The sequence below is a fragment of the Mus musculus genome, chromosome 1, assembly GCF_000001635.26.
Source record: "Mus musculus strain C57BL/6J chromosome 1, GRCm38.p6 C57BL/6J".
NCBI lineage: Eukaryota > Metazoa > Chordata > Mammalia > Rodentia > Muridae > Mus > Mus musculus.
This window is the reverse complement of record NC_000067.6, coordinates 141,483,170-141,504,385: the sequence shown is the minus strand read 5'-3', so window position 1 is coordinate 141,504,385 and position 21,216 is coordinate 141,483,170.

Sequence of the window (21,216 nt, the reverse complement as noted above, 5' to 3'; positions counted from 1 at the left end):
GGAGTGTTCCTCTTAATTCTTTAAGAGATTTTTTGTTTCTTCTTTAAGGGTTTAGCTGTTAACCAGTTTATCTGTGTTCTTCTGTATTTCTATTAATGTCCTTCTTAAAATCCTCTACCAGCATCACGAGAAATGATTTTAAACCCAAATCTTCAATTTCCAGTGTGTTGGGGCATCCAGGACTTGCTGTAACGGGAATTCTGGGTTCTGATGATAACAAGTACTCTTGGTTTCTCTTGGTAAGTTTCTTGTGTTTGCATTTTGCCATCTGGTAATCTCTGGTGTTAGATGTTCTTGATGTCTCTGGCTAGAGCTTGTTCCTCCTGTCTCTGTAAGCCTGTTTCAGCACTCTTGGGAGTCCAGCTTTCTCCTGGCAAGACATGTGCACAAAGGGATGCACAACAGCCCCACCTCCTACCTGCAGACATAGGCTGATAGGACCCTGTCCCAGCTGCTCTGCTCCTTCTGCAGCCTATGCACTCCTCAGTGGATCCACCTTAGAGAGTTACTAGAGAGAAAATGGTGATATCACCTGAGTCCTGGCGTCCGAGCACTCACTGGAAGCATGTTCTCCTCTGGCAGGGAAGGTGTACAGAGGACTGTGGATCAGCTCCACCTCATGCTGCAGATGTAGGTCTGTAGCACCCTGTCCCAGCTGCTCTGCTACATCTGAGGCCTGTGGTCTCCTGAGTGGCCATGTTATTGTTAAGTAGGCATTTGTTATGCATGTGTCATCTTGTCCAGCAATTCTCTTTTTGGTGGGTACCATGTGTTAGCAAAGCCCTCTTTATCTAGTACCTGTGTTTTTCAGTAGCCTAAATCTCCTATTTTTCTCTCACAGTGTTTTAGGATTCCTTTTGTTAATACAAACTTTTCTAGGACTGACTCGTATGCCTCAGCCACCAAGACTTTTGAAAATTATGTATATATGTATTTTCATGCATAAAATGTGAAGAATCTACTTAGATATATCATCATTATTTTTGTGGCTCAAGATAAATACTATAACAAGCACTACAAGTCACTGAAAACGAATACTTCTAAGCAAATATGAAATATTAAAAGTATATGTATTGAATAAATAAGTATCATTTCTGAAAACAGAAACTTAACATCTAGTTTTAAAATTTATTAGAGATGATTATAATATCATTTGGAAAGAGTCAAAAATAGGGAATTATAAACTCTTCATAAATGGGCATTTTACAAAAAAAAATATATATATATGTCATCAACACATTTACAGAAGACAAATTATGATTTTTTTCTTAAAGCTAAGAAGAAAAAAAAGTTACTAATCTATTTCAAAGTGTTTAATGTTTCTATTAAATTATTTATTTACATTCCAAATGTTGTCCCTCTTTCCAGTCCTCCCTCCCAGAGTTTTTTACCCTATCCCCACTCCCATTTGCTTCTGAGAGTGTGCTCTCCCACCTGCCTACTTACCAACCCCCCTCACCCACCCACCCACCTGTACCAAACTCTTATGACCACAGTTGCTTATCAAATCTCTTTCATGAATCAAGTGTCAAAATAATTTATTTATTTATTTTTTGGAAATTATACCTTCAGTACTTTTTAAAATTTTATTTTTAATTTATGTTTTACATTTTATATTCCACTCCCCTCCCACCCACCCATCCACCTTCTTACTCTTCCACATCCCACACCTCCTCCCCACTCCACTCGGTTTTCATGTGGATGCCCTACCCCACTCGACCTCTAAATTGCCTGGAGACTCCAGTCTCTTGAGAATTAGGTGTATCATCTCTGAATGAACACAGACCAGAAAGTCCTATACTGTATGAGTGTTGGGGTCTCATATCAGGTGATATAAGCTGTCTGTTTGGTGGTCCAGTGTTTGACAGATCTTGGGGTTCCAGATTGATTGAGACTACTGGTCTTCCTGCAGGATTGCTCTTTGCCTCAGCTTCTTTTAGCCTGCCCTAATTCAACAGCAGGGGTCATCTGCTTCTGTATATTGTTTGAGCAGAAGTATCTTCAGTACATTTAATATTTAGTTGATTGTGTAAATGTATGTTTTTGAAATTTTTCATTATGTTTGTCCATACTTATGAACTTTAATAGTTAAAAATGTCCCAAATCAAAATCTGAACAGTTTATATGAGTCTTCAAGAAACTATTAAAATTATAGTCACTTTAAAAACAAAAAAACAGCAGGACATTGGCCACATGCATTTGATGGATAGCAGACACTGTAGACAAGAGTGAGGTAATCAGAGAAACATTTATGTCTTGATGTCTTTAATAGTGAATGAATGGAAGAAATGTGTGTTAGTCAATGAAATATTTCTTGGCCATTACAAAAATGAAATAATGATTTTCTTTTTTTCCTCTTTTTTTAATTATGTATTTTCTTCATTTACATTTCCAGTGCTATCCCAAAAGTCCCCCATAACCTCCCCCCACAACTCCCTTACCCACCCACTCCCAATTCTTGGCCCTGCCATTCCCCTGTACTGAGGCATATAAAGTTTGCATGACCAATGGGCCTCTCTTTCCACTGATGACCAACTAGTCAATCTTCTGATGCATATGCAGCTAGAGACACAAGCTCTGGGGGGTACTGGTTAGTTCATATTGTTGTTCCACCAATAGGGTTGCAGATCTCCTCAACTCCTTGGGTACTTTCTCTAGCTCCTCCATTGGGGGCCCTGTGATCCATCCAATAGCTGACTGTGATCATCCACTTCTGTGTTTGCTAGGCCCCAGCATAGTCTCACAAGAGACAGCTATATCAGGGTCCTTTCAGCAGAATCTTGCTTGTGTTTTCAATGGTGTCAGCATTTGGAGGCTGATTATGGGATGGATCCCTGGATATGGCAGTCTCTAGATGGTCCATCCTTTCATCTCAGTTCCAAACTTTGTCTCTGTAACTCCTTCCATGGGTGTTTTGTTCCCAATTCTAAGAAGGGGCAAATGGATGTCAATAGAAAAATCAATATCCTGAATGAGGTAACTGAGACCCACCATATTGTATGTATTTGATTATATATGGCTGTTAGCTGTTAAGTACCTGATAAGCAAGATATAATCCATATAACCACAGAGGTTAGACTATGAGGATATGGATATCACTAGGAGAAATAGGTTTGATAGGGAGGGGTTAGGTGAGCTGGAAGACTGGAATGGAAGCATCAGACAGAAAAGAGCAGGAGGGAGAAGGAGGAGTCAGTGAATAAAAAGACAGCTAAAACTAAAGGTCATGTAAAAGGTCACATGGAAACCTGATACTGTAGAAGGTTTCTAACATATTTACATGTAGGAAGGTGAACTAATAAAGTTGCCAATAAAAGAGGAGACTGCACCCCAATTGGCTATCTCTCATCACCAAATGAAGCTTCCAGTAAGAAGAATCGGTTATCTCTAATTGAACTGTTAGCTGAAGTTTTCTTATTTAAGCTCGTAAACAACATGGAATGCTCCCTTGAAATTGATGCTAAGCCCCTATTGCTAAAGATTCATTTAACACAGAGATTTCAATCATGTGCCTACATAGAGCATTCAACTCTTTGGACTAGAATACATGCTATTGGAAAATACTTTGCATGCAACCAGTGTGGAAAGGGAAATACCAACCCAGCCACAAATCCTTGTATTTATAAGAATGATTTGAATGCAAGAAACTCTGGTACAATAGCAGCACAAAACATGTGAGAATAACCAATTAATATTTCATTTGTGTTAAGGCCCATACCACCAGATTGAATCTATAACCAATGCTTCCTGTATGGCCAAGAACCCAAGACTAGACAGCTCAGAAACCAAAGGTAAAATCAGATATTACTGTTCTGATAAAGAATGAAGCAATAAAATGACTCCTAACAAAATTCAGGTATATTCACAGATCAGTGCTTTGCTCAATTATAGTCAGTAATGCTTCTTCCTGCAGCAGATGGGGAAAAAAATAGAGAACCACAGGCAGAAAATATGTAGATGGTTAGAAATCTTGGAACACTCAGACCTAAAAGGGATGTCTCCATCAAAACCCTCCTCTCAGGGTTTAGTCATCTCTATGAAGGAGGAGGCAGAAAATTACAAGAGTCAGAGGGGAGGAAGGACAACATGGTTTCAAGGTCTTTTGGGAACAACAGTCCTGGCACACATATGAAGTCATAAAGACTTTGACCATAGGCACAGGGCCTGCATACACTGCACCAAAGGAGGTCATAGAGCTGAAAGGAGAGGTAAACAAGGACATCCATCCCCAGCCCAGAAGCTGCTTCCAATTGATATCTACTTATATTTGAAAACTGAAAAGCTCAGTAATAGTGTCAGGCCTTGGGACTTCCCCTTGAGCTGTATTCCACTTTGGGCCTGTCACTGGACCTTCTTTCCCTCAGGTTTCCCATCCCTGTAGTTCTTTCAGACAGGAACAATTACGAGTCATAGTTTTGACTGTGGGATGGCATCCCATCCCTCACTTGATGCCCTGACTTACTGCTGCAGGTGGGCTCTACAAAAGTAGGGCATCTCTTCTAAGGTCCCTTCTTTTGATTCCTAAGAGTCTCTTACCTCCCAGGTCTCTGGTACATTGGTATAGCACTCACAAAAAAAGGGACCTATCATGACTGTCCTCTGAAAGACCAACAAGCAGCTGAAAGAGCCAGATGGATGCAGATTTTTGCACCCAACCAATGGACAGAAGCAGCCGGGCCCTGTGGTTGAATTAGGGGAAAGCTGGAAGATGCTGAGTAGGAGGCGACCCTGTAAGAGGACCAGCAGTCTCGATCTGGACCATCAGGATCTCTCAAACACTGGACCACCAATAAGGTAGCATACACCAGCTGATATGAGGCCCAAAACAAACATACAGCAGAGTACTGCTGGGTCTGCATTTAGTCAGAGAAGATGCATCTAGCCCTCAAGAGACTGGAGACCCCAGGGAGTTTAGAGGTCAGACCATGTGGGAAGTGAGGGGTGGGGACCTCCTCATGGAAACAGGGGTGCTGGGAGAAGGTATGGGATATGGAACAGTCAGAGGATGGACTGGAAGGAGAATAAAATCTGGAGTTTAAAATAAATAAATAAAAATAGATAAATGGATAGATAGATAGATAGATAGATAGATAGATAGATGAAAGATAGATAGATAGATAGATAGATAGATAGATAGATAGATAGATAGATAGATAGATAGAAGATTTAAAAAAATAAATATGAAAAGCCTTCAAGGAAGTCTCACTGGGTAAGCAACTCTTCATGCCAAAACCAAGCAGTACATCCACTGCCAACATAAAATTAATTTAATGATCTCTTTGAATATTCTTTTTCTAATAATGTTTAATGTTGACTCTGGACATTTTCCACTTACCACAAAGGTCCTTTGCAAACATAATATGGCTTCCTATTTGTGCTTTTAATGGAATTTACACTTGACCTATACTTATGTGTGGTTGACTAACTTTTATAACATTTATTTTCATTACTTTGTGTCAAATTAAATAGAGGAAGAAAATATTCTGTTATGCATTCTTTGACAAAAGTTACTAAGAATAATTCAGTTAATTTCAAGATTAATTTAAAGTATTAAAGGAGAAAATAAGAAGAATGAAAAGGAGCCAAAAAAAGGATATGCAAGAATAAAGGGACTGGAAACTTAAAAAAAATACATTTTCAGCATAAATGTTTGTTTATAGAATTTAATTAAAATATAAGCTAAAAAGCAAAAAAGTTTAAAATAATCACTACATTTTTAACAAATTTGAATATTTAATGTATATTTCTCTATAGGTCTATGAATATCTTTTCAAGCTCATCTTAGATTTCCTGTAACAGATTTTTGTGTGCAGTTATAACACAGTCAATATAAAAGCCCAGTAGGTTCTGCCACAAAATAGGTTTCTGTATTTTTTAGTTTCTGGTTATACTAAAGGAGAAAAGGGTGGTAAGCAGTAAGATATCTATGAACCTTATCTTGTCTACTTGATTAATGAAAGTGGCTCCTTCACATTCAGAGAATTTTTTCCAATTAAAAAAAAATGAATTCACTAACTCACTCATGTTTACCACATTTGAACTACACATTGGAAAATTAGTTTAAACATAGAGCAACATTTTTTTGCCATGATAACCTAAATTCTGTATATGAATTCTGTGGTGCTGAAAATAATCCATACTCTGTTAGACAAAAAAAAAATTGTTTTCTCAATCTGTACTAAGATTGGTTCGGAAAATAACTATTGATTCAATATGAAGCCTGATTGTGTGAATGTTAGGTTTCTGTTTTGAACATAAAAATACCTTGCTAAAATTATTGTTAACAGTAATGGAAATTTAATTTATATGTCTGTCTGGTTCATTCCCTTGAAATCATTCAAAATTTTAGCCTTTTTAATAGGACTACTTAAGGTGGATTCCACTCTTCATGTACAGTATGACTGTGCTAGTGATTAGTAGTACATTTGTAACTCATCTGATATCAAACTGTACAGAAGAGGAAGAGACTTTTTTATTTCCTTGCATAATATTTTATTGCATTATGCAACTACAGGCTATAGGTAAATGTCACTAGACATTACTTGGTCTTTTTATTGACCCTGGGAAAAATTCATGAATACATCCTGTCAGTTCTAAGACAAATGATGGAAGAAAAAGAGACCTCTTGAAAAAACAAAAACTATACAACCATCCATATGTTGTCTTGCTTTTATTCTTCATGATTTAAGAGACCAAAAGATAATGATTATAAATGTAGACTCTAAACACAGTGATAAATACTTTACTCTCAATAAGAAACATGACTGATGCCTCACATTGGGGGCATTTTAGGTGTTGAAAATGTATTCTGTGAACATTAGTTTCAGAAAAATTTATTTCTACATGCTAGAAGAGCATTGTAGCAATAAATTTGATGATAAATATTTTGTGAGTTAAAAAGTATGCTAATGATATACAGACTGAAGAACTCAGAGAGACTTACGGTTTTGCATATTAAAACTTACATGCCATTTACCAATCTTGTATGAACCAAAATGTATAAATAGACATTTTACTGTATAACTTACACCTAGATATCACAGCTGCCTAGCAAACATAAATATAGCATTGTGCCAAATTCCTAACAATTCTACTATATGGGAAGAAAAGGGAGAAGCAGGTGGTATTTTTACTGTTTATTATATCATTTCAGGCTTCTTGCTTTTAGTTATGAATATCTACCAGGTGTGCATTTTTTATCTTCCTTTTAATTACAAGAGTTTCTAAAGTATTCTATACTATTGACTTGTTTCAGTCCATAAAGGGAGTTTATTTGTTAGTCAATCCTGACAGTAAAACAATATTGTAGAATTGAAAGAAGATTAAATTAACAATAATTTTAAGTACAAGCACTTTAAAATTGCAAGTTCTAATATGGTTTAAAAGTAGTTATTATAATGAAAATACAATATCTTAATAGTTCAATGGTTCATTTTTCCCACTTTTCAGCATTAAATGGTTTTGCCTTATGTACATCACAGCGCTTCAAAACGTGGGGCCATTGTTATAGACATTCCTTTTAGAATACATGTAATACAGAATCATAAGACAATTCTTCATTTTAGTTTAATATTTATTTATTTATTTATTTATTTATTTATTTATTTATTTATTTATTTTATGTGTGTGTGTTTGTGTGTGTGTGTGTGCCTGTCTGTCTGTCTGTTTGTGTGCTGTTGATCTCTTCAGACACACAAGAAGAGGGCTTTGACTCCTATTACAGATGGTTTTTAGCATCTCAGGACAGGTGGAGGAGCAGTCAGTGGTCTTAACCACAGAGCCATATCTCCAGCCCCTCTTCTTTTTCTTGTAAATATGAAAGTTTAAAGTGGGATTAAAAAAAAAAGGTTTGTTACAGTCTTTAGTACTTTTTCTGGTTGGAATAAGACGTTTGGGACATTATTTTCATTGTATTTTACAAACATTTTTGTAAAATTTAAAAAGTAAAAATAAAGTTTAGAAGTAAACAGGAGTAGTGTTAAATATATGGATATTTACGGAGCTGAGACTAAAGAATGGACCATCTAGAGACTGCCATATCCAGGGATCCATCTCATAATCAGCCTCCAAACGCTGACACCATTGCATACACTAGCAAGATTTTGTTGAAAGGACCCTGATATAGCTCTCTTGTGAGACTATGTCGGGGCCTAGCAAACACAGAAGTGGATGCTCACAGTCAGCTATTGGATGGATCACAGGGCCCCCAATGGAGGAGCTAGAGAAAGTACCCAAGGAACTGAGGGGAGCTGCAACCCTATAGGTGGAACAACAATATGAACTAACCAGTACTCCCCGAGAGCTCGTGTCTCTAGCTGCATATGAATCAGAAGATGGCCTAGTTGACTAACAGTGGAAAGAGAGGCCCATTGGTCATGCAAACTTAATATGCCTCAGTACAGGGGAACGCCAGGGCCAAGAAGTGGGAGTGGGTGGGTGGGGGAGTGGATGGGGGAGCGGGTAGGGGTCTTTTGGGATAGCATTGGAAATGTAAATAAAATAAATACCCAATTAAAAAGAACCCAAATATACAGGAAAAAGTATCCTAGTTCATTGAGTAATCAAGTATCAAGAGTGATCAGAGAAGAGATAGAGTGGAGGAAGTTCTTATTAAAAATTGAAATAAAAGTATACAATGATAATTACACAATGTTACTGATATCTAAAGACTATTGGTTTTTAAATAATAATTTTATGACCAAATATATGAGAAACAAAATTGAGTTTTATATTTAAATTGAATTTTTCTTTCCTTATTTTGTAAAATAAAAATAACTTTGTGTGGTAGCTGAGATGATCAGCCCTCCAGCTCTCTAACACCCACATCATTAGGGTGGGCTCTCAAACACTGCCCCAGGGAAGCTTACCTAGTGCTGTCTTGGAAAGGGACAGAGCCCTTTTCTATGCCCTCAGGGCCAGCTCTTGCATTTGTTATATGTGGTGAGGGGTGAGGGAGGGAAGACATCTCTATCTTGCTCAATTTAACACAGAGCATGCAAGTAGAAGAGCCAGTTCTCCCATGTTCATGTACTTAGGGCTGGCTCACACACACTGGCCACCAGAGTCATCGCTACTATTTCCTGTAGAGATTCTGTAAAATATACTGCTCAGGTGAGGTGTAGGGTCTTTACTCCAAATCCTGCACCCAGGGTTTGGCAGGGCCTGCTGTCCAAGGCTAGGGGGTTGGGCCATTTCCAAACATCCCTCTGGGACCAAAATGGCCCCAAGCAGCAGCCTAGACCAGGATATATACCTAGACATTGATAATATTGATAATATTATACCTTCTGTGTTGCAGAGCCAGAAACGCAGACAGAGCCCTTGTTGGAAGCACAGGACAGTACCTTACCATGTCATCACTGGCTACTTACATCATGCTGTTCCTGACTACCCTCAAGTCTCCAGTCCCATCTTTCTTCATTGTGCACACATCTCCTTCTCCTTCTCTTCCTTTTCCATATCTCCACCACTTATTTGTACATCTTAGTGGCACTTGAGGACTGTGGTTATCTGGGGTCATCTCAGGAGTGCTATTTCCTGACCATGCTATATGACAATGGCCAGTGGTCATCTCAGGTATGACCTGTTCATCCAAACCACTTGCGGGAAGCGGGTGCGGCCACATGGGCAAAGATCTCACCCTGGCCCATTGCCAGGCCCCGTGAAACCCACATGTTTACTGCCTTGCCCGAACCTGCGCAATGAAACTGCATGCCTAAACCGCCTGCCAAGGGGCTGGTGCTTGCTTGCTAAAGTTTGGCCATTCCCTCAGTCTTTGCTTTACTTCCCTTTCCCTGCATTTTTTTTTTTTGACATGACAAATTGTGTGTCAAAAGTTTTGGGTGTGGGTCAGTGTTTCTATGCTTGTACTGAGGTACTTGCCTGACAAGATGTGGCCTCTTCAGGTTACATATCACCATTGTTGTGACTATCACCATCCCCCGTGATTCCTGGGACCCACTACCATCCCAGGTCTTGGGAATGTCCACAAAATACCCCCCAAACCCCTCACCCCTGCCAGTTGTCCCTCCCTATGCTCTCCTCCCACTTAGTTACCTACCTCCATTTGACTTTTATGCCCATTTTATTCCCCCTTCTAAATGAGATTTTAAAATGCTGCCTTGGGCATTTCTTCTAGTTCAGTTTTCTTGAGACCGTGGATTGTAGCTTGGATACCCTGTACATATGATTGATATATCTACTTATAAGTGAGTACACACCATGCATGTCTTTTTGGGTCTGGACTACCTCACTTTAGATGATATTTTCAGGTTTAATCCATTTGCCTGAAAACTGCATGATGTCTTTGTTTTTTAATAGATGAATAGTATTCAGTTGTGTAGACTTACAACAGTTTCTTTATCCATTCTTCATTTGAGGGATATCTAGGTTGTTTCTGACTATTGGGAATAAAGATGCTATGAACATGATTGAGCAAGTGACTTTGTGGGAGGGTAGATCATCTTTTGGATATATGCATAGGAGTGGTCTTGTTGGGTCATGAGTTAGAACTCTTCCCAGTTTTCTGAGAAGCCACCAAATTGATTTTCAAAGTGGCTGTAAAAATTTTCACTACACATTTGAGGGTGTTCCTTTTGCTACACCTCCTCACTTATGTGCGCTATCACTTAATTTTTTGATTTTAGTAATTCTGAGGGTTGTAAGATGTAATCTCAGAGTTGTTTTGATTTTCATTTCCCTGATGATTAAAGTACATTGAGCATTTCCTTAAGTGCTTCTCTGCCATTTGTGATTCCTCTGTTGATATTTCTCCATGTAGCCTTGTTCCCCATTTTTAAAATTGAGTTATTTGGGTTGTTGGTATCTAACTTCTTGAGTATATCTATATCTATATCTATATCTATATCTATATCTATATCTATCTATATCCATATCTATATATTTGATATTAGACCTCTATCATATGTTGGACTGGTTAAAATCCTTTCTTTATATGTTTGTTGCTGTTTTGTCATATTGACAGTGTCCTCTACTTTCCAGTTTTATGAGAACCTGTTTATCAATTTTTTATCTTTGAGCCTAAGCCATTGCTGCTCTGTTCAGAAAGTTGTCTCCTGTAGCAATGATTTCAAGGCTTTTCTTCACTTTCTGTTCTATTAGATTTAGGGTATCTGGATTTATATCAAAGTCTTTGATCCACTTGGACTTGAGGTTTTAAACATGATAGATATGGATCTATTTGTATTCTTTTACATGCAGACATCTAGATAGACCAACACCACATATTGAAGATGCTTTCTTTTTTCATTGTAAATTTTTTCCTTCCTTAGTCAAATATGTGTCCATAGCTATATGGGATTATTTCAGGGTTTTCAAATAGATTCTATTGTCAACCTATCAGACTCTATGCCAATACAGTGCAGATTTTTAATGATGTTGTTCTGTGGTAAAGGTTGAAGTCTGGAATGCAAATCCTCCCCAGAAGTTCTTTTATTGTTCAGTATTGTTTTAGCTATCCTGTTGTTAAGATTTGGACTTTTGATATGCTAAATACTGGTTGCTCCCAGAGAATACAGGTAGATACTATGTGATCTTGCCTCTCAAGTCATCTCTGATAGGTGAATAAAGATGCCAATGACCAATAGCTGGACAGAAGAGACATAGACAGGATTTAAGGCTCTCAGACTTGGGGTTCTGAGGAGAAATATGAGTTGGAGGAGGAAGAATGTGAATAGAAGAGGAGCCACCATAGGCTAAGAATCTTTAAATAATGGGCTTATGGGTTATCTACTTGGAGTTTAGAGCAGCCCAGACAAAACATTGCAAATTATATGATGGGATTATTGGCTGGGAAGTAGATTAACAGCATAGAAGAACAATATCTGCTCAGCTCTTGTGCTGATTAAGGCTTATAAGAGTTATTAAGGTAGTGTCAGTTTTTTGTTTGGGAACAAAATGGTCAAAGGCAAAATAGAAATCCAGGATTGAGAATAAATAGAATAAGTAATTTCTAAATTAATCTTACTGAGCCTTGAGCGTTGGAAATCTTTCAATTCACAATTCATCTTCTGATATCTTCCTCAAATTCTTTTTTCCTTCCTTCCTTCCTTCCTTCCTTCCTTCCTTCCTTCCTTCCTTCCTTCCTTCCTTCCTTCCTTCCTTCTTTCCTTTCTGTCTTTCTTTCTCTCTCTCTCTCTTTCTTCCTTCCTTCGTTTGTTTGTTTTTTCGAGACAGGGTTTCTCTGTGTAGTCCCAGCTGTCCTGGAACTCACTCTGTACACCAGGCTGGCCTCAAACTCAGAAAATTGCCTGCCTCTGCATCCCAAGTGCTGAGATTAAAGGTGTGTGCCACCATTGCATGGCCTCAATTTCTTTCTTCAGTGACCTGACATATAGGTTTTTTGCTAGTTGGCTAGAGTTACACCAAGATATTTTATATATAGTTCATCACTATTTTAAAAGATGATTTTTTAAAAATTTCTTTCTTGATCCATTTATTATTTGTATAAAGAAGGGCTACTGCTTTTGTTTTTGAGTTAATTTTTTTTTATTCATCCACTTTGGTGTTATCAGCTGTAGCAGTTTTTGGCAGAATTCTTGACAACACCTATATATACCAACATACTATCCACAAATAGTAATACTTTGACTTCTTCTTTTCCAATTTGTATTCCTTGTTTCCTTATAGTTGTCTCATTCCTCTAATTAGAACTGCAAATACTATATTGAATTGATACAGAGAGGGGGAGCAGCCTTGTCTTTGCCCTCATTTATGTGGACTTGCTTTAAGTTTCTCTCCATTTAATTTGATGTTGGCTATTGGCTTGCTTCATATGGATATATTTTGTTTAAGTATGTTCATTTTATGACTGATCTCCTCAAAGTTTTAAAATGAAGGTCTGCTGCATTTTGTCAAAGGCTTGTTTACTATCTAATGACATGATATTGTGTTTTTTTTTTCTTATACTTTGTTTATATAGTGGGTTACTTTGAAGGCATTTCATATATTGTACCACCCCTGCCTCCCTGGAAGGAAGCCTAAAAGATCATGATGGGAAATGGTTTTGAGGTATTTCTGCATTTGATTTATGAGTATTTTATTCACTAGTTTTAAATCAATGCTCATAAGGTGAACTGGTCTAAAATTCTCTTTCTTTGCTGACTTTTTGTGTGGTTTAGGTATCAGGATGACTGTAGCCTCATTGAATGAGTTTGACAGTGTTCTTTCTGTTTCTATGTTAGGAAATAGTTTGAGGAAATTGGTATTTGCTATTCATTAAAAGTCTGGCAGAATTCTGATATAAAACCATCTGTCTCTTTTGTTTGTTTGTCTGTTTGTTTGTTTGCTGTTTTGTTTTGTTTTGTTTTGTTTTGTTTTGTTTTGTTTGGTTTGGTTTGGTTTGGTTTGGTTTGGTTTGGTTTGGTTTGGATAGGAGACTTAAAGACTTTTTCTATTCCCTTAGGAGTTATAGATTGCTGTAAATAGTTTACATGATCTTGATTCAACTTTGATAAATGTTATCTGTCTAGAAAATCATCAATTTCGATAAGATTTTCCAATTTTGCAGAGTACAGGCTTTTGAAGAAAAACATAACAATCCTTTCAATTTCATAATCATCTGTTGTTATTGCCTTCCTTTTCATTTCTGATTTTGTTTGGATACTGTCTCTGTATTTTACTTAGTTTGGGTAAGGGTTTTTCTATGTTGTTGCCTTTCTTAAAGAACAAGCTCTTTATTTTCATTGATTCTTTGTATTGTTTTTGATTGACTGCTTTTGATTATTTCTGGCCTTCTGCTCCTTTTTGGTGTGTTTGTTTCTTTTTTACCCTAGAGCTTTCACATGTACTTTTAATTTTCTGCTATGAGAACTTTCTATTTTTTTTAATGGTGGCAGTTATAGCTATGAACTTTCTTCTTACTACAGCTTTCATTTGTGTCCCATAATTTTGGATATGTTGTGTATTCATTTTCATTGAACTCTAAAATTTATTCTCTCTCTCTCTCTCTCTCTCTCTCTCTCTCTCTCTCTCTCTCTCTCTCTCTCTCTCTCTCTCTCTCTCTCGCTGTCTTTCTTTCCTGACCCAGAGATCAGTGAGTAGTGAGTTGTGCAGTTCCCATGAGTGTTAGGCTTTCTGTGTTTCTGTTGCTGTTAAAGACTAGCTTTAGTTCATAGTTATCTGATAAAACATATGACAATATTTCATTTATTATTTTTTATCTGTTGAGTCTTGTTTTATGACCAATTATATGGTAAATTTTGAAGAAAGTTACATGAGGTGCTGAGAAGGTATATTCTTTTCTATTTTGGTAAAATATTCTTTAAATATCTCGGGTCCATTTGATTCATGACATCAATAAGTTTTGTCATTTGTCCATTTAACTTTTCTTTGGTGACCTATTGATTGGTGAGAGTGGGTTATTGAAGTCAGCCACTATGTGTAGGGTATGATGTGTGATTTAAGCTATAACAATGTCTATTTTACAAATGCTGTTGCCTGGCTTTGGGGTATAGACGTTCAGAATTGAGATATCTTGGCAGATTTTTGTTTGAATGACTACTCCAGTTTGTCTCCTGAGAACTTTTTTCCCCAGCCCTTTTTTCTGAGATGATGTCTATCTATATAGCTGAGGTGTATTTCTTACATGCAGCAGAATGGAGCATCCTGTTTTTGTTTCCATTCTGTGACCCTGTGTCTTTTAATTGGGGAGTTAAGTCCATTGATTTTGAGCAATATTAAAGACCAGTAATTATTATTTCATGTTTTTTAATGTGGGTCGTGTGTGTGTGTGTGTGTGTGTGTGTGTGTGTGTGTATGTGTGTGTGTGTGTTTCTGCTGGTCTGCATACTAGGCACTATCCAAAGAGTTACAGCTAACCGAGGAGAAGCCAGAGCAAAGTAGACTACTGGGCCTCTTCCATGGCTGCTGCTGCCCCAGATTTGGTGGCAGATAGCAAGATGCAGTGGGCAGCCAGGGGCTAAGTTCAGGAACAACAAACAGAGAGTGGCTATCGTCAGCCTAGTGTTCCATTTCTAGAGAGAATATTCTTCCCCAGAGTATTACAGCTCATTAAGTCAGGAACTCTCAGATGATCTTTCATGAAATAACTTGTACACATAGTGCCTTGTAGATAGGACCTTATGAACATTTGGTGTTGGGATGGAATATAGAGGCAGATGCTTTCTATTGAAATATTCTGAGATGGTAGGGATGCCTCATCTCAATATGGAAGTATTTCATACTTATCCCTACATAACTGATTGTCACAGTCCTCTCAGTTGTGGGTCGTGTTCACATGTGCAAGTACATGACCCTAATTGGGTGCAGATTTAGATGCCTGCCACTCTCAATTATGAGGATTGTTGGGGTTCCTGAATCTGTTTGACCTTACAAGGTTTTCTGTGTGGTGGCCCAGCTCACTATCCCATATGCGCCCCTTGTTCTTCCTGATATGGAATTATTTATTTCATGAATTTTCTTGGATGTAGTTATCCTCCTTGGGTTGCAGTTTTCCTTCTAGTATTTTCTGCAAGGCTGGATTTGTGGATAGATATTGTTTAAATTTATATTTTTCTTGAAATATCATTTTTTTTCCATTTAGAGTGATTCAGGATTTTGATGGGTATTGTAGTCTAAGTTGACCTTGTGGGTTTTTAGTGGCTGCAAGATATTTTCTCAGGCCCTTCTAGCTTTCAGATTCTCTTTTGAGAAGTTGGGTATAATTCTGATAGATGTGTCTTTTTGTGTTATCTGGCCTTGTGCTGCTCCTTTGTTTAACATTCTTTCTTTATTCTGTAGATATTGTATTTTGATTATTATGTGGTAGGAGATTTCTGTCTGTTTCATCTAATTGGCATTCTGTAAACTTCTTATCTGTTTATATGCATCTCTTTTGGGGGTTTGGAAAATTTTCTTACTTGATTTTCTTAAAAATATTTTCTGAGCCTTATTGCTGGAACACTTTAACTTTTTCTATGCCTATTATTCTTAAATTAGGTCTTTTCATGGTATTCAAGATTTCCTGGATGTTTTATGTCAGGTATTTTTTGGATTAAACATTTTCTTTGACTGATGTGTCATTTTTTACTATTTAATCTTCTACACTTGAGATTCTCTCCATCTTTTGTATTATGTTGGTTATGCTTGCATCTATTATTCCCTTTTTTTCTTCTTCTAGGTTTTCCAGTCGCAAGACTTCCTCAGTTTGTATTTCTTTTATTGCTTCTATTTCCATTTTCAGGTCTTGAACTGTTTTATTTATTTTATTCACCTGTTTTATTGTATTTTCCTGTATTTCTTTAAGGAATTTATTCATTTACTCTTTAAAGGACTCTAGTATACTTATATATAATCATTGGGAAGAGAGGGCCCTTGGTCTTGCAAACTTTATATGCCCCAGTACAGGGCAAGACTAGGGCCAAGAAGTGGGAGTGGGTGGGTAGGGGAGTAGGGTGGGGGGACGGTATAGGGGACTTTTGGGATAGCATTTGAAATGTAAATGAAGAAAATATCTAATTTAAAAAATAAAATAAAGACATTGGTAGAAAAAATTAGATTGAAGGTTGTTTTCTTGTCCTTTGGTTGTGTTAGGATATCCATGGCTTTGTGAAGCATAGATGTGTTCTGAAGAGTTCATATTTTCCTGGCTTTTGTTGATTTTATTCTTTGTTAGACCTTCAGCTACTTGGATGGTTTTTGTCCTTGGATATTTCTGTTGTAGTAGGTATTGGGAGAGATCTAACCTCAGTAATCCTAGTGTGACAGTCCTCAAGTGAATATCGTTGGGATGTATAATTCTGGATTTGTAGGTCTGATGATGATGGGCTATATGATTCATGATCACCTGGTCAGATGGTAGTGGACTAAGAGATATTAGAACAGTGTAGGTCTGTATTGGGTAGCAGGCTACTCTGGGCAGCTGGGTTTGGCCCAGAGTACTTAGGGGACAGGAATTAAGGGTGCAGCAAAGGAACTGTATGTTTCCAGACCTGCTTTCACTTCTTATATCTTCTAACAGTTATTCTTACATTTGCTTCTTTATTTAAGTGCAATTCCAGAGCACACACCCTAAATATATGTCTTGGATGCAAATAGGGGTGTGTTCAGTCATAACTATATAAATCCAAAGTACTGTAAAATTGACTCTGTGTTCACCAGCTTTATGTAATATTTTCCTTTGATTTAGGGTTTAATGCTGCTATCATTTTATTGTAAGTCAATACTATATGTTTTCAATAGAATTATATAATTGCAATATGGATTACTAGGAATAAAATACATTAAAAATATTTGACTATACATTTTATCTTTTCTGTGGATTATCTATTAATTCTAATATTCTGTCAAGTCCATAATTATTATTTCAATTTAATTTTGCATATTTAATGTCTTGAGACTAACATCTCATTATTACTTTACTTAACAATTTATTTTTTCCTTTTAATTATTTTAAGTTAGTGATGATTTAATTTAGTATTCTTTAAATTTTTGACTATTTAATAAACGTGTGCCTACATATAGATTATAACTATATTATCTTTGAAGCTCTCTAATGTTCATTCACATGAACATTGTTGCATACATATTTGTTTGTCAAATGTTTCTCAGATGTTCTGGTAACTGGGCAAAGAATCTATGGCTTGAGTATGTCTTAGGCATTTTTGGAGAATTTCCCACTATTACTTGCTGAATGAACATTGTATGGAACTACAAATAGTATCCTTTTACCGACTGAATACTATGCATCCTCTATTCTAATTTAGGTTTCCATGGAGACTTAGTCAGGGTTTGTATTCCTGCACAAACATCATGACCAAGAAGCAAGTTGGGGAGGAAAGGGCTTATTCAGCTTATACTTCCTCAACGCTGTTCATCACCAAAGGAAGTCAGGACTGGAACTCAAGCAAGTCAGGAAACAGGAGCTGATGCAGAGCCATGGAGGGATGCATCACTTACTGGCTTTCTTCCCCTGGCTTGCTCAGCTTTCTTTCTTGTAGAACACAAGACTCCCAGCCCAGGGATGGCATCACCCACAATGGGTCTTCCCACACTTGATCATTAATTGAGAAAATGCCTTACAGCTGGATCTTATACAGGCACTTCTTCAAGAGAGGCTCCTTTCTCAGTGATAACTCCAGCTTGTGTCATGTTGACAAACAAAACCACCTAGTACACCTACTTATGTTAGATACTACCTTTCATTTTAATTTGAGTTCAATATTTTAATAATTTTCTATAATATTACCCTATTATTTTTTATTATTTTACTTCTATATCTCTGAAGTAGTTCAGATAAATGATCCCTCCCATGCTCCCATATGTCTTATCTTCTTTAGCTTGAGATTTTGTCTATCGCAAGGATTATTGTAAGTGAAATTTACAACTGTCATTATTCATTGTACCATATTTTCCTACTGCTTTAATATTAAAATTTTCTTCCATGCTTTTCCAGTGTTTAAGGTGTTGGGACCAAGCAGTAACTGCCTCTTTAAAAATATGCACTTGTTTGCTAATGACTTGCTATAAAATACTTATAAAATCAATCATGGTGTATTCATTATTCTAACATTTTATTACTGTCAGTTGCATTGGATTTTTATGAATGATTTGTAAGTGGTAGAATGTTACATCTACAGATTTGTTATTTCAGTAACAAGAATGACAGTTGCTAAGATATCTAATTATTCTAAGTTCTCATCTCACTTTGAATGATGTATGTACTTTGTAACTTTCTATGATAACTTGACATCTTTTTTAAATTTTATTTTATATCATTTTTAATTACTTACTTTGCATCCCACTCACTGCTCCCTTCCCAGTTTCCTTCCTATAATCCTTCCCCTATCACCCCCTCTTCTCCTCTGAGTGGGTGGAGCTCCCCTTGAGTATCACTTATTCTAGCACTTCGCACCTCTAAAAGGCTAGGTGATGGCTCTTCCGTTGAGGTCAGACAAGGCAGCCTACCTAGAAGAGCATATCCAACATCTAGGCAACATCTTTTCGGATAGCTGGAGCTGGGGAGATAGCTTAGTGGTTAAGAGCACTGACTGATCTTCTGAAGGTCCTGAGTTCAAATCTTAACAACCACAGGGTGGCTCATAACCATCTGTAATGAGATCTGACACCCTCTTCTGGAGTGTCTGTAGACTGCTACAGTGTACTTATAATAAATAAATAAATAAATAAATAAATAAATAAATAAATAAATCGAATAGCTCCCTATGTCAGTTGTTCATGGGCCCACATATAAAGACCAACCAAGTTTCACATCTGCTACATATGTGCAAGGATGGCTAGGTTCAGACAATGTACTTTGGTTGATAGTTCAGACTCTGAGAGACACAAGGATCAGAAAACTGGGAATAGTTCCGCCTTAAGACCCAGCTATACCACTCCTGAGCATATACCCAAAAGATGTTGCAACATCTCACAAAGACATTTGTTCAACTATGTTCATATCAGCCTTTTTTTATAGTAGCCAAGAGCTGCAACCAACCAAGATGTCTCTAAACTGAAGAATAGATAATAAAATGTGGGGCATCTACACAGTAGAATACTACTTAGCTAGTGTAACAAGCACATCATGAATCTGCAGGCAAATCTATGGAACTTGACAATACCATCCTGAGTGAGTTAACCCAGTCCTAAAAGGACACACATGGTATGTACACACTTATAAGTGCATATTAGCTATAGAATACAGATACCATGTCCTAAAAGGACACACATGGCATGTACACACTTATAAGTGCATATTAGCTATAGAATGCAGATACCATGTTATACTCCACAGACACAAAGACGCTAGACAGTAAGCAAGACCCAAATGAGGAATCTTGAATCTCACTTAGAAAGGGAAGTAAAAGTCTTGAAATCATAACAGACTTCATCTTAATCTAGAATATTCATTAATATATTGTTTCAGGAGCCATCTAGGAAAGGTTAAAGCATACAAAAGACCTTCTGGAGATGACACATCATGTTGTGTCGTCTGTAACGGATAATTCTGAAATGTACATCTTTCAGATATCTTGTGTCTAGATTGATTTTTGTAGCTGATATGCCTTTGTTGTCATTTATTAAATTAATAATAATTCCTGGGCATATTAGCCCACCCTATTAGTCAGATTTAGTGCAGATCAACAAAGGTGAATTCTTTTGTAGAAATTTTATGTAGGCATGGGTTGTTTCTTAATTCATAATAATCATTCTACAAAAATTCCTAAATTTATACTACTAATTATTGATCCCTTTATAAAGTAGGCTGCAATTTGGACTCTGAAAGCCTTCATGTATCACAAGTTAATTTCATTAAGATAGAAAGCATGGATGTAACATACTTAAAATTAAGAATACCATTCTTTTAGTCTTTAAATCTATTATCTAAAAACTAAAGGCCATAAACGGGGAATGAAGGATTTATTCTAGGTGCAGTGACAAAAGAGATAATACAGACTGTGTTTATCTTTACAAAACTTCAATACTAATAAGACACACTAGGCAGATGATTTGACTCTTGAGAGAAACAAGCTAATGTGGAATTAAAGTTTTAAACTTTTATTGAATTGGTGGTGCATGTGGCAGATAATGAATGCTTAGCGAGATAACTAGACTTAATGGAAACACATGCAAACACCTGTGTTCTAACTGCTTATTCACTATATGATTTGAGTTTATGTTTTGAATTTATTGTGAACTTTTAAAGTAAAAGATACTTAGAATAATGTAATCCATTCTCCCCAAAATGTACAAAATCTAGGAAAGATGACATTAATTAAGCAAAGGAGGCTAGACAAGAAATAGAGATACAGCAAAACATAGCAAAATACAACAGAACTGAGGAGAAAAAGGAGAGGAAGGATAGAATACAGAAAGTAGAGCAGAAGGATGTATATAAAAAAAAAAAAAAAACAGATGGGGCTGGTGAGATGGCTCAGTTAAGAGCACTGACTGCTCTTCCAAAGGTCCCGAGTTCAAATCCAGGCAACCACATGGTGGCTCACAACCACCCGTAATGAGAGCTGATGCCCTCTTCTGGTGTGTCTGAAGACAGCTACAGTGTACTTGCATATAATAAATAAATCTTTAAAAGCGAGAGAGAGAGAGAGAGAGAGAGAGAGAGAGGGAGAGAGAGAGAGAGAGAGAGAGAGAGAGAGAGAGAGAGAGAGAGAGGAAGGAAGGAAGGAAGGAAGGAAGAAAGAAAGAAAGAAAGAAAGAAAGAAAGAAAGAAAGAAAGAAAGAAAGAAAGAAAAAGAA